The 13577-nt window shown below is 42.4% G+C and overlaps 1 protein-coding gene across 1 annotated transcript in view; it reads right to left on the bottom strand.

The window, feature by feature from the left end:
* Positions 1-13577, bottom strand: part of MAST4 (microtubule associated serine/threonine kinase family member 4) — a 537692-nt gene that overhangs the window by 381550 nt on the left and 142565 nt on the right. The gene's annotated exons all lie outside the window — the stretch shown is intronic.

Raw genomic sequence — 13577 nt, 5'->3', positions numbered from 1 at the left:
TTTGCACTCAGCATCTTGCTTTTGGAGAAATTATGACCCCTATTCAATTACATTCTTTTGCACCCTAAGATGCTTTGATTGACACACCCGAATGTCACTGGCAGCCCTGAGATGCTAAACATTTCTGACAACTGCCCTACATCTAAACGCTTATGACAGAGGCCAAGGACGAGCTAGCCGTCAGGAGCTTTACAAGAGAAACAAAAAGAACAAAGGCAGCCACGAGGGGATAAAACAAACTCCCTATCACAATCCGAGCATAAATTCCCAGACGAGTCCAAATTTCCCAACAAGTTCTGTTTACCCAAGGAACCTTTCAATATACACACTCTAGTTCACCTAACGATGTTCCTTCACATATCATTTATTTGGAACAGATTCTAGTTCCAAGCTGACATTTATTCCAAATGGATTTCAAACTCTTCCTCCTCAATGACAACATCTATGCTTCCTGAAGAATCTAGTATTTTTTGTCTTCTGAGATGTTTCTTGATACTGGCTAATGAGTAAGGAAAAAAATCCGCAACACCACTGTGAATTCAAAAAAATACCACAGGAGATCTCCTCCAGTGATTCCTAACGGTAGTTTGTTCAAGACCCCATTTCTGGGGAAAGAGACCTCCACCAGGGAGTGTACAGCTTGCTCTCCTTCCTCTCTGAGTAGGAAAGTTCACGTCCCTCTCACCTGGCTTAAAAGCAATGGAATCTAAGAAAGGATGTTTATCTAAACTGCAACCCGACACCCGGAATTAAGCTCCCACAAATCACCAAGTGCTTTCCAAAACCTAACACAACACTGCCCTTGTTCTTAAGAAGAGAAAAAGGAAAGCCACGATTATTATCCCGATTGCCTCAGCCCTGCTTAGAAATTAATGAGAAGTGATAGGGCTGGAAGTCAGCCTCCCATTTCTGGTCTACTCCTTAGTCAGTGAGTTCTTCTGAAAGCTTAGAGGATAGAAAGCGGCCTTGAATGACAGGATCACTTCTTCATGTTTTAAAGTAATGGTATCAGTAGACAAGCCAACATTCCTTTGTAGAGAATTTCAACCATGATTATGGAGAAATCAGTGTGCTCATTGCTGGGGGGGTGTGTGGGGCACACAGCCATGTGGTTATTCCAGTCACACACACCCTCCAAATAGCCATCTGGTCAAGACTTACAGTCTGATCATTTTCTTCTAGCAATTTCATTCAATGCATTTGACCTCCCATTACTGGAATCCAGGGAGAGGACCATGGCTGTTGAAAGCATGGAAATAGAGCACATGCATACAGACTTGCCTACATCAAAGAAGCTATCACGCACCTGGTCTGCTTGGAGTTGTCCACCAAGATGGCCCCATCTCTGAGGGGACTCAGCAGCCAGAAGGTCAAAGAAAACATATGAAAGGATATTGTAGGAATGCCTGGGTGGCTCTCAGCGCGTGATCCTAGAGTTCCAGGATCGAGTCTTGATCAAGCTCCCTGCATGGAGCCTGCTTCTCCCTCTGTCTGTGTCTCTGCCTCTTTCTCTCTCTCTCATGAATAAATAAGTAAATATATTTTTTTAAAAAAAGGATATCATACTAACATCTATATGTAGGGCTTCTGACCTCTTGCCTCCCTTACCATGCATGGCCCTGTGAGACAGCATGTCTGAGAAGGCCTAGATACAAAACCATTCCAGTCTTTACCGAAAGACTTTGCAAATAAAAATATAAGATGCCTAAATACATTTGGATTCAGATGAATCTGAATACACATGGCCCCATATTTTATACTGGACCGAAGTACACTAAAAATATCATTAGTGGTTTGTCTGGTATTATTCACTGAGCGTCATGCGTTTTGTCTGACAACCCTATTTACTGAGCACTTAATATGGGCAACGGCAGGAAACGTTGCTTTGCGAATGCGAGGCAGAGTTCCTGGAGGAATTTACAAACTAGTAAAAGGGATGATAGGTCTACAAATAAGAGAAAATTAAAAGTGATCCATCCTGTAAGAAGAGAGCAGTGGGGAGGAGGAAAGACAAGGCTGTTGAAGAATCAGCAAGTGATGTGAAGAGGCGTTTGGGATGGAATCGGAATGTAGAGTAAAGGATCGTGAGTTTCACGTCCCTGTTTTGTACACCTAAGTAGATGTCTCAGTGCTATTTGGTTTTTAAACGATTTTATTTATTTGAGAGGGAGAGAAGGAGCACAATTGGGGGGGGGGGAGGGCAGAGGGAGAGAGAGCAGCAGACTTCCTGCTGAGCAGGGAACCCTGATATGGAGCCCAATCCTGGGATCCTGACATCAAGGCCCAAGCCAAAACCACACACTTAATCAAATGAGCCACCCAGGCTCCCCTCACTGCTGTGAAGTTTGTACATGTATCTTTTTCCCCCCAATTTTCTTTTTATTATTTATATACCACTGCAGCCAAAACCTCGTGTAATGGAGCACAGCCAAACAACAAAACGTTTTTGCACTAACATTCCTGACAACCAAGGCAGGCACGGTGGGTGACCTAACTCTCACCACTTAACCAGCAAGAGAATTCAAATTTTTCAGACTAATTTAATCTTGTCTTGCCTTGTTCTGAGCCCAGAGAAATTTGCTTCAGATTTTTTTTTAACAAGGGCATAGACATATTTAATTATTCCTGTCCTCTACAGGCATATCCTACATCACGGGACACCAGACATCTTCAGTGTATATCCTTTGTAAAAGTTTCACCCCCAGCAGTGAACAAGTTAGCAATGGGTTAAAAGCAAAGAAGTGACTCAGCCTGCAGCTCTCCCCTCTGGCCTGATGTGATGCAGGGCACCTGACACAGGACTGTCAAAGAACCGAGAAAGGATCCGGCTGGGCAGACCCAAGAAAATAAATGTAGCCCTGACAATATGCGTTGATTAAGTACTTGAATGACAATGGAACATGACAATGACAAATGCAGGCTACCACCACGGGAGTCATTAATATATCAGAAACACTAATTTTTATAAATCTTTAAACTTCCCGGCTGGTGGCATTTGCATTTCTTTGCCTACTCCTTCTACTGCGGAGTTGACATCAAGTCAGCTTCATTTTCAGTTTCCAGCCAGGAAGTTAAAGAAAAAGAAAAAAACGGTCTACATTCTTGATCTCTGATTAGCCACTGAAAATGAGTTTTAAACAAGAGATGGATGGCCTGGGGTACTGGGTTTCAGAGGCCGATGACAGGACATCACTGGAATGGTCCTCTGGAGGAGACAGCGGGCTTCCGTGCCCAACAATGGAGAAAGTATTTTTGTGAGAAGGGAGGAAAATGCAGGGAAACCAATCTCTGCAAAGATTTTTTCCCCCCTCTCTCTTCTTGGTAGCTAAAATTACTTACTACTCAAGCTTGAAGGGACTTGGAGACCGTCTGCTCCAATCCACTCATTTTACAGATGATTAAGTCATGAGCCAGAAACCAAGACACGCCTTACTTAGAGCTGTACCTCTGACTGGCATCTGGGCCTCTGATCCCCATTTCACGATTCCCATCACACCCTGAAACAGCGGTGTGTAACACGTCAAGATGCTAACTCCACCCGGCCAAGTCACTAGCTTTCTATCTCGAAATCCCATTTAGTGTAATCTGTGTGTTCCATTCTCTTCCTGACACACGTCTCCCCTAATCGCTACTGCACCACACCCGACTACCATGCCTGTGTTATCTAGAGGATTCCAGCACATGAGCAGTTAGCACCTCGCATGCACCTCTATGCAAGTGTGCTACAGTTTCATTGTATGTGTTAAGAAAATGTCACCAGAAGAGCCAGTTGCCCATATCCAACTGCATGTTGGATCCATGTGTGCTCCAGTGTGGCCTTCCCCAACTTTATCTCCCCCTCCCTAATAATTCCAGGGAGTGCTCGGTGTGGAATTTAATAAGTAACATGGATTTTCTATCATTTAAATTTGTATTTCATGTTCTTAACTACAACATAGTTGGGGCACCTGGGTGGCTCAGCAGTGGAGCATCTGCCTTCGGCACAGGGCATGATCCCGAGGTCCAGGATCGAGTCCTACATCGGGCCCCTTGCAGGGAGCCTGCCTCTCTCTGTATCTCTCATGAATAAATAAATAAAACCTTTTAAAAACACCAAAAACCAAAAAAACTATAACTTAGTTAATTCAACTTTTATGGCTTTCTCACAGACAGTGAAGCGTCACAGGGATAAAACCATGTCATCTTTTATAGATGATACATACAAGGAACTGAGAAGATAAGCTGGGAATCTGCACACTTTTCAGAACCTGAAAGCGTTCCATGCATAAAGGGCAGGAAAGGGTAGCCCGGGTGGCTCAGCGGTTTAGCACGCCTTCAGCCCGGGGCCTGATCCTGGGGACCTGGGATCGAGTCCCATGTCAGGCTCCCTGCATGGAGCCTGCTTCTCCCTCTGCCTGTGTCTCTGCCTCTCTCTCTCTCTCTTTAAAAAAAAGAAAAAAAAAAAAGGGCAGGAAAACCATGTCCAGCCATGCAGGCCTCAGTCTACCCTACTGGAACAAAACAAAATTTTGGGGATGTACACAAATATAAAATCAGTGGAGAGAAAACAAAAAAGAATGTAACTGTGCCCTTTCGAGCAATCAACCCCTTGCCAACAGTGACTCCCCAAATTCCACCTGAAATCAACTTTTAATTCTAAAGAGAATTTTAAGAACAAACTGCTAGAAATTTTGATATGTGGATTCAATAAATTTGTTTTTCTCCCAGGAATAATCAGAACCCGTTATTTATAGAACCCCATGAGAACACCAGAAATATGGGGGAGATACCAAGAGCGTAAGAGAGAGACTAAAGGGGGAAGGGAGGATCCATAGCGCTTTGTGGATCCCAGCGTTCACATTGCTTTCATTGGTTTCCATTACGTTTCCTCACTAGCCTGACACAGAGAGCCTCCTTATAATAATGTTTAGACACATATGACTTTTAAACTCACACCTGCAAAAACTTGTCTAGACCACTGGGACGCTCTTCCTTGGTGTACTTTAAAGAATTTCAGGTACGACATTTGATTTGCCACATCCACACCATATCCAGTTGAAGATCCAGAAGGCAAATTTATTTTGCAGGTGAGGATGGTTCAGTTCTCAGCATTCGGCTGATTTTCCTACTTGAGAAATCTTGAAATTCTAGGTCAACAATGACTTAAGTCCCAAGATACTTTCTGCTCTTCAGAAGGTACCTCAAAAAGCTTAAGGGAGGCAGCCGGGGTGACTCAGTGGTTTAGCACCACCTTCAGCTCAGGGTGTGATCCTGGAGACCCGGGATCGAGTCCCACGTCGGGCTCCCTGCGTGGAGCCTGCTTCTCCCTCTGCCTGTGTCTCTGCCTCCCTCCCTCTGTGTGTGTGTGTCTCTCATGAATAAATAAATAAAATCTTAAAAAAAAAAACTTAAGGGAAACTGAGTCTTCCATCAACCTCTTAATTAACAATCAAAACTAAATTTCAAGTCCTTCGAACTCTATCTGGTACAAAGTTGTCCAACGGCTTTCTGATGAGCCAGCTTTGCTGACCTAGCACGGCTTCCAGCACTCTCTGGAGCTCTCGCCACTTCAAAGCAAACGGTCTAGTCTCTCATCTGACTCTCGATATAAGAAAGACACGTTTGATTCTTCAAGTCCTCATTTGGATCATCTCTTAATTAATTCTCCCAGCATGCTTGATATCATCACTTCTGGGAAGGCTTCCATGGTACAAAAGACCTGAAAGAGGTATTGGGAGTTTCCAGCAGGTCTCTGCAGCCTGGCTCTGAACAAGGTGGCCACATGGCAGTTCCCAAGCAGCAGGTGACCAGGGGCCTGGAAATCACCTTACGATCACCTATTTAGGGGGAGCAACGAGTCCCTGGTAGGCCATCTGCATGGGAGATGAGCCACAGCAAAAGGCTCCCTGACACAGAGCCACTGGGAGGCAGCATCTGCCACAGGAACCAGCTAACAGCTGCAGCCCCCATTAAGAAGTCTCTGGAGATTCTCCTACTCTGACAAGGAGAAATCGTACAATGAAAATACACAAGAGTCCTCTTATAATTAGAACACCTAGATATCAACAAAATATCCAGATACCAACTGACATAGGAGTGGCGAAGACAGTGGTTTTAATTTTTTTTTTTTTTTAATTCATGATAGACATAGAGAGAGAGAGGCAGAGACACAGGAGGAGGGAGAAGCAGGCTTCATGCCGGGAGCCCGATGTGGGACTCGATCCCGGGGCTCCAGGATCGCACCCTGGGCCAAAGGCAGGCGCTAAACCGCTGAGCCACCCAGGGATCCCAAGACAGTGGTTTTAAAGGCTACTGCAAAGCAGGCAGTCTCACCAGGAAGAAGAGGCTAATGGATCTGTCTCTTGATTGCTTAGCAACCCACGAGAATGGGTGGACATTGTCCAGTTTTATAACTATTGTTGATGAACTACACACTTCCACAAGTTCTAACGTAAAACATTAAACCAACTGATTCCAGTAATACGCCCTCAGCCTGCAGATTTTTTTAAAAATATTGACAAACAGCAAAACGAACAGAAATAGGAGGTGTTAAAGCCAGTACAACCTTAAGTCAGAATTATCTGTGGATCTGGGTTTTTTTTCCTCTGTTGGCCAGGAACCAAGAACCCAAACTGAGAGCATCACGAGAGAGCACCGTTTACAACCACTGTAAATGCCTTTGCTCTTTAAGAGTTTCAAATTTTGCCAGATTTCAAAATATTAACATTTCACTCGTCCTTCAGGGCCTGGTTAAGTCCAACTCAGCCCACCCAGTGCTCAGTCCCCAACACCACCACACACCCAGGTCCCCACCTCCAATCCTCCTTTCAAGCTCTCATGGGCTTGGTCTCCACCACTAAGAAATTTCACTACAGGGCACCAAAACTCATTCTTACACAGCTTGGCTCCACTCTCCCACCACTGTCTTAAATGACCCTCAACCAGACTTCTCTGGTATGTTCTGCGGAAGTACTATTCCCAGTACACACATTTCCCTGGTATCTTCACCTTTCCCTCAAACAGATAAGACAGCCTTCACTTCTGATTCATGATCTCAGTTCTTAAAGGGGTTGTTGATGCTTCCAAGAAACCCTACTACATCTATAGCTCCCTTCCTGTTCTCCAAGACCATGTGACTTCCTTCTCTACTCGACGCCCATATAATCCTGACTGCTCCCCAGGGGTCTCATAAGGCGCTGAGAAAAGTGAAGCCACCAAATCTATTAACCTACCTACTTTTTATTAAGCGCATTTGTTGAAAGCAGCAATATGGAAAGGGAACATTTAAAAATGAAACTTCTAAAAAATAAAAAAATTTAAAAAAATGAAACTTCTTACTCTCGAGATACATGTAGATTCCCATGTAGTAGGAAGAAACAATACACGGGACCCCAGTCTTCCTCAATGGCAACACCCTGTGAGCCTCCAGTAGACCATAACCAACAGTATGAAGACACCAACACAGTCAAGATACGGAGCATGTCCATCACCGGAGGACCCCTTATGTCGCCCATTTATAGTCATACTAACTGCCCCCCAACCCCCCCTCCTGCTGCCCTGGCCAACACTCGCCGGTTCTCCACTTCTACAACTGTGTCATTTCAAGAATGGCATAGACAAATGGAATTAAACAGCATGCCTTTTTTCACGTGGTGTAATTCCCTGGAGACTCACCCAGGCTGTCATCCCCATCACCAGTTCATTTCTTTTTACGGTTGAACAGTATCCCATGATCCAGATGTACCTAGACTACCTGTTTTTGTATCCTTTTGCTCCTCCTTTCTCCTATTTCTAGGAAGGAGGCACCCCTTCTCCTATAAAAAGTCCAACCTTCTTACACGTGCTGCAGATACATTGCCAGGTTTCTCCCAAAGCACTATCATCTCTTTCTTCAATAGCATCCCGACACCTGACAAACACGCTCACATGGACCCATGCTAAGATATCTCCTTCTGACCCATCATACCTTTCGAGTTCCCACCCATGTCTCTAGTCTCCCTCACAGCACCGCTCCTCGAAAGAGCTGCCTACACTCAACTACCAACCAATTAGCTACCTCTCATCCCTTAGCTGCCATTTGCTTTTAACCCAACTCCATACTAACTTCTTTCCCCCACCTCACTATCTCCCCAACATAACCAGTGACCATACTGTTGACTCCATAGACAGTTTCTTATCATCATCTTCCTCTCTGAGATGGAGCCCATCCTTTCCTGCCCCAAATACAATTGTCTCCCTTTCTGTGATTCCACAGTCCTATCTGACATGCCCAGCTAGCAAGTCTTAGAGGTATTTCAAACTTAACATACTGAAAACTGAGTTTATCCCATTTTCTTTATTGAAACCAACTTCTCTCTCAGGCTTCTACAACTTACCAAGCATCATGTTGCCACTGCCCCTGGTATAGTTGCATACAGAGGCAATGGACCAGCAAGGACCATTCTGATGCACCCCCACCCCCCACCCAACAGCCACCAGGCTGGCATTTGGCCATGTGATCATGTTCCAGAATCCTGAAAGAAAGAATGAATGGACAACAAGAACGTGTCTCTTCCAGGCCGGGGCTCTTAAGGAGCTGGAAAGCTTTCTCCTCTGTTTTTCCACTTCTCTCAGCTGGAAGCACAGCATCCACCTTAAGGCCACAAGGAAGAATAAAGCCAGAGGATGGAAGGAGCATGATTCCCTGACTCACCACGAAGAAGACAGCTGCCTGCTAACCTGCACAATGCACATGAACAAGAAATAAATGAGTACTGGGCTAGGCTGTTGGTATGTTCTGGTTTGCTTGCTGCAGCATTCTATACACATCATTATATCTAAGCATTCTTTTGATGGAATTATGAAAATAAAGACATGGAGGGCATCAGGGAGAATATTTAGGAGTGATATTTACTAAACACCAAGGCTGCCCATTTAAAAAAAGTCTTATTTGATGTAAATTCACTGTAATCTCAATTCTTTGCCTCGTCCACTATGCTAAGGAGGCCTCTAGGATGAGACACCCATGCTACACAGCACCGAAACACAAAGGCCTCCAGATTAATTTTAAAGAAAAAGATATTGTCTAGGATTGGGCTGTTTCCCCCCCCTTTCCTTCTTGAAGTAAAATTCACTCTGAAATGCTTTTAAAATTTTTTCAGAGGGTATTCCAAACTGATTCCAAGAGTTTGAGAAAGAAAAATATCTATTTCCCCTCCCCCCAAGACAGAACACCACATTCTGTGTCAGAAATCCTGGTTTATATACTTGCAGAGATGGTTTATTATTCCTAGATGCACCTTACAAGCACAGATAATTCCTCTTTGTTTTACATTCCAAACAAGCCACTCTGTTTTGAAAAACACAGCTTTCTCCAAAAGGAAAAGAATCCTGCCTTTCCTGACTATGAGGGCTGCAACATACATCACGGTTGTGAAATTCAGGAGCAGGGTTCGGGGCATTCCTTGGCCTATCAAGAAGCCAGGACGCAAGATCCTGATGTGTTCTTCACCCCCTAGTTTCCTTGCTGCGAACTGTCAGGCACTTATTCACATATTTATGCCTTGACTTAAGGGTCCATATAATGATTAGAATAATGTTCCTTTTACTCATTAGGGGGCTCCAGAGCCCATGTAGCGTTTACATGATGCTTCTGGGTGCTGACTGAACAAGTTGCATACCATGAAGAGAAAAAAATGCCTTTAGCCTCAAAAAAGAAAAAAAAAATTTTCAGGCAGAGTTGGACATCATAAGCTCCGGGTTTATTATTTAAAAGCTAGCCTTGCAAAATAAATAATTAAAATTAAAGTACTGGGATCCCTGGGTGGCGCAGCGGTTTGGCGCCTGCCTTTGGCCCAGGGCGCGATCCTGGAGACCCGGGATCGAATCCCACGTCGGGCTCCCAGTGCATGGAGCCTGCTTCTCCCTCTGCCTGTGTCTCTGCCTCTCTCTCTCTCTCTGTGTGTGACTATCATAAGTAAATAAATAAGGAAATTACAAAAAATTAGAAAAAAAATAAAATTAAAGTACTGATGGCATTTTTCTTTAATCTAATACCCTGAGGTCACCCCAAATTTTAGTTAGGGAAGAAAATGCCAAAAGCTCAACTATGGCTATCAATGTATGGTAGAGGTAAGGGCTTTTCGCTTCCTCCCCTTCATTTTCTAATTTGTCTATATTAAACAGATATCACTTATAATTTTAAAAAACAAATACATGCAAATATTTTTATTGTAAAACACTGTCTTAACTAAAGAAGCCAATGATGACAAACAGAATTATTGGTCCCAATTCTTGGCTTGAAACCTGCCTGACCTGGTGGACATGCACTCTGCTACTCCTGTTTTTCACCAGAACATAATGCTCTGGGTAGTTGCTGGTCCAAGAAAGAAGACAGGCAGGTGGAGCAAATGTGGACCCAAACAGCATCCTACAACCAATCCCAGCAGAGCTCAGATGAAAATATCCAAAACCCAGCTGACCTGTAGCTACGTGAGAAACAAACACTTGTCTCTACCACTGAAATTTTGTTGTTTTCCAATATTACTGTCACCTACTGATAAGCCAACTAATACAAAAAAAAAAAAAATCAAAACCAAAACAAAACACCTCAGTGGCAAAAACATGGTCTCATGGATTGAATTGCAGGGTGTAAGAAAGACCATAGCATCCTTCATGTGCCCATTAATATAGGGAACCCAGCTGACTCCCATCCCAGTATGAGAAAACTCCTTGGCAGACATGAATTGTTTTCCTCCTTCTTGTTAAGCATACAATTATTGAATCACATTTACAGCAAGTCCTATGAGGCAAACAATGCCCTGAGACCATTCCGCAATGGGATTTCCTATAAAAACATATTGTGAGTCTCTGTCAGTGTTAAAACATAACTCTTTTACAACATGATATTTAATGCTTGTAATGGTCTTCCATTTTATGTGTATATATGTATGTTTAGCCATTATCTTTTGCCAGGTCTTTAGATGATATTCAATTTTAATTATAATAAATGGTGCTGATATAAATATAACTAGTGTTATTTCTCCGCACACATTCACAATTATTTCCCTCTGATGAAATCTGAGCAAGAGAATGGCTAGGTTAACAAATGTGCAAACTTCATGGGTTTTTTTATCATGGACTAAGTGCATGGTTTTAATTTACTTTTGTAATTAAGGGACAAGGATCCCTACGGATTGAGTTAGCCCTGGATTCCAAATGAGCATAAACGTTCCCACCCAGGGTTCATTCCAATTAATCCTGCAGGAGTTTACTAAGTACCTACTGTGTTAGGAACAGTGCAGTGGTTACAAGGACGACTCTGGAGTCAAAACACTCAGGTTCAAGTCTTGGCTCTGTTGTTCGTGAACACCACGATCTTGTGCTGTTCCAACTACCTGTTCCTCAGTGTTTTCATCCATAAAATGGGGATAAGACTACCTCCCTCAAAATGGATAAATATATTTAAGAACTAAGTCAATAAATTCTCTATAAACAGTGCATGCCACACAGTAAGCTCTTAAAGTTAGCTGTTATTATTTTTAATTTGTTTTGTTTTTTTAAATTCACAAGAGACACACAGAGAGAGGCAGAGACACAGGCAAAGGGAGAAGCAGGCTCCCCATGGGAGGACTCCAATGTGGGACTTGATTCCAGGACCCCGGGATCACGACCTGAGCTAAAGGCAGACGCTCACCACTGAGCCACCCAGGCACCCAGCGGTCATTATTATTAGTGATAAGTAGATGAAAACATCACAGATCTTCCTCTCAAAGAGCTAAGTTTAATGAATCTGAGTGGCAAAAGTTTTAAGCTACAAGTCTTCACAAAAACTTTGTTTTAAAGAAAGCAGTAGAGCCCCCACCCCCCAAAAAAGACTTTTAGATTAAAACAAGACTAAGCAATAGGAAGATAAGCTGGTCTTTAACATATAAAATCTATCAGGCACAGATTTCTGAAGACAAAAACCAGTATGACTTAATTAAGTTTAGCAACAAGTATATCCCAAGGTGAGATCACGTACGATTATTCAAGTTGCCTGTAACTAGTGGACATTAGGTTTCCTAAATATCAGAAGTGAGGTTTTCTATCTGCTCCAACCAGACTCTTAGCACACTGCCTGACATGAAGTAGAAACTCAGTGGATAAGGGATCCAAACTGATGTTCAGAAGCCCAAGTTCTCCATCAACTGCAATTCAATTCATGCTGCACATAGTACTAATTGCCACCCCATCACTGGGCTAAGTGCTTTGCATAAATTCTTTCATTAAATCCTCAGCTAAGCTATTTAGAGGACCAATTAGAATGTTTTCTTCATATTCCAATAAAACTTACAAGCAACCTTTTTAAAAACCAGACTGATGTTCATGAGATTCTTTTAAACTCTCTCTCCTAAGGGCTAATAAACATTTTTGAAAATTATCTGACCTAACATTTAATTATCGAAAAAAACTGTATAGCACACAATTTACAAAATGGGAATCAATCTCAGATTTTTTTTTTTAAAGCTGTAAGCCAATTTCACGATTCAGGTCATTTATCTGCATCAAGACCTATATAGCCTTGTGTGGTTTTAAAGCTTGTAGTCGGGACACCTGGGTGGCTCAGCGGTTGAGCATCTGCCTTTGGCTCAGGGTGTGATCCTGGAGTTCCAGGATTGAGTCCTGCATAGGGCTCCCTGCGAGGAGCCTGCTTCTCCCTCTGCCCATGTCTTTGCTTCTCTCTGTGTGCTTCTCATGAATAAAATCTTTAAAAAATAAAAAATAAAGCTTGAAGTCAACTCCTCCAGCAAAAATTGGAGAGAACCATCACTGCTCTTCCTTTTGATCAAAAATAGCCTAACCAAAGTAAGTACATTTCCTAAGTGAAATGAGTAAGCAAAGGGATGAGTATTTTAACCATTAATAGTTAATTCCCCCACCTACAAAATAAGGGTTGGACTACCTAATTTTTAGGATCTCCCTGGAATAAAAAAAAAAAAAATAGTCCGAATCTATAAAAGGAAAGCAAAGAAAAATTCGCTAAGCATTGAAGGAACATCAGTAAAACTCAAGCATTGAACATTTACTTAAACTTAGTGAAGTGCAGGGTGTTTTTTTTGTTTTTTGTTTTTTTTTTTTTTTGACAAATTTCTTCCCTTTGGCCTGAGTTCAGTTTCACCCTGCATTCCAGCACTATGCCACAATGGGTCAAAGGTTCTAGACTCTACTGAGCCCAATGTTGGAATCACTTCTGTTCCCAGAAATTTTAACTCCAAAAAGTCAAAATCCGTAATTCTCAAGAAAATGTGAATAACTCAACTTATTTTTCAGACCATTTAAGAACTGGCAGAGAGGCCTGTCATGTGCAGAGAAAACACTGCTTTGGGATTTAAAATACAGTTTTTCCAAAGATATTTATATTAGAGGAAAAAGCACTCAGAATGAAATAGAAATCTAACCTTCAGTGACTTAAAATTTAATAACATGAAAATTTATACTCTGAGTTGTTAAAAAAAAAACGCTTAAAATTATCTTAAGTTGGCTATCTTTCAAGTCAATACAAGTGATTCTGGGGTTCTCTGCATTTGAAAAGGTTTTAAATTAATTTTAATGACATGATTAAAAAACGTGTGAAAGAA

This window comes from Canis aureus, chromosome 5, assembly GCF_053574225.1.
Source record: "Canis aureus isolate CA01 chromosome 5, VMU_Caureus_v.1.0, whole genome shotgun sequence".
NCBI classification, from domain to species: Eukaryota; Metazoa; Chordata; class Mammalia; order Carnivora; family Canidae; genus Canis; species Canis aureus.
This window is presented reverse-complemented; position numbering and strand designations above follow the sequence as displayed.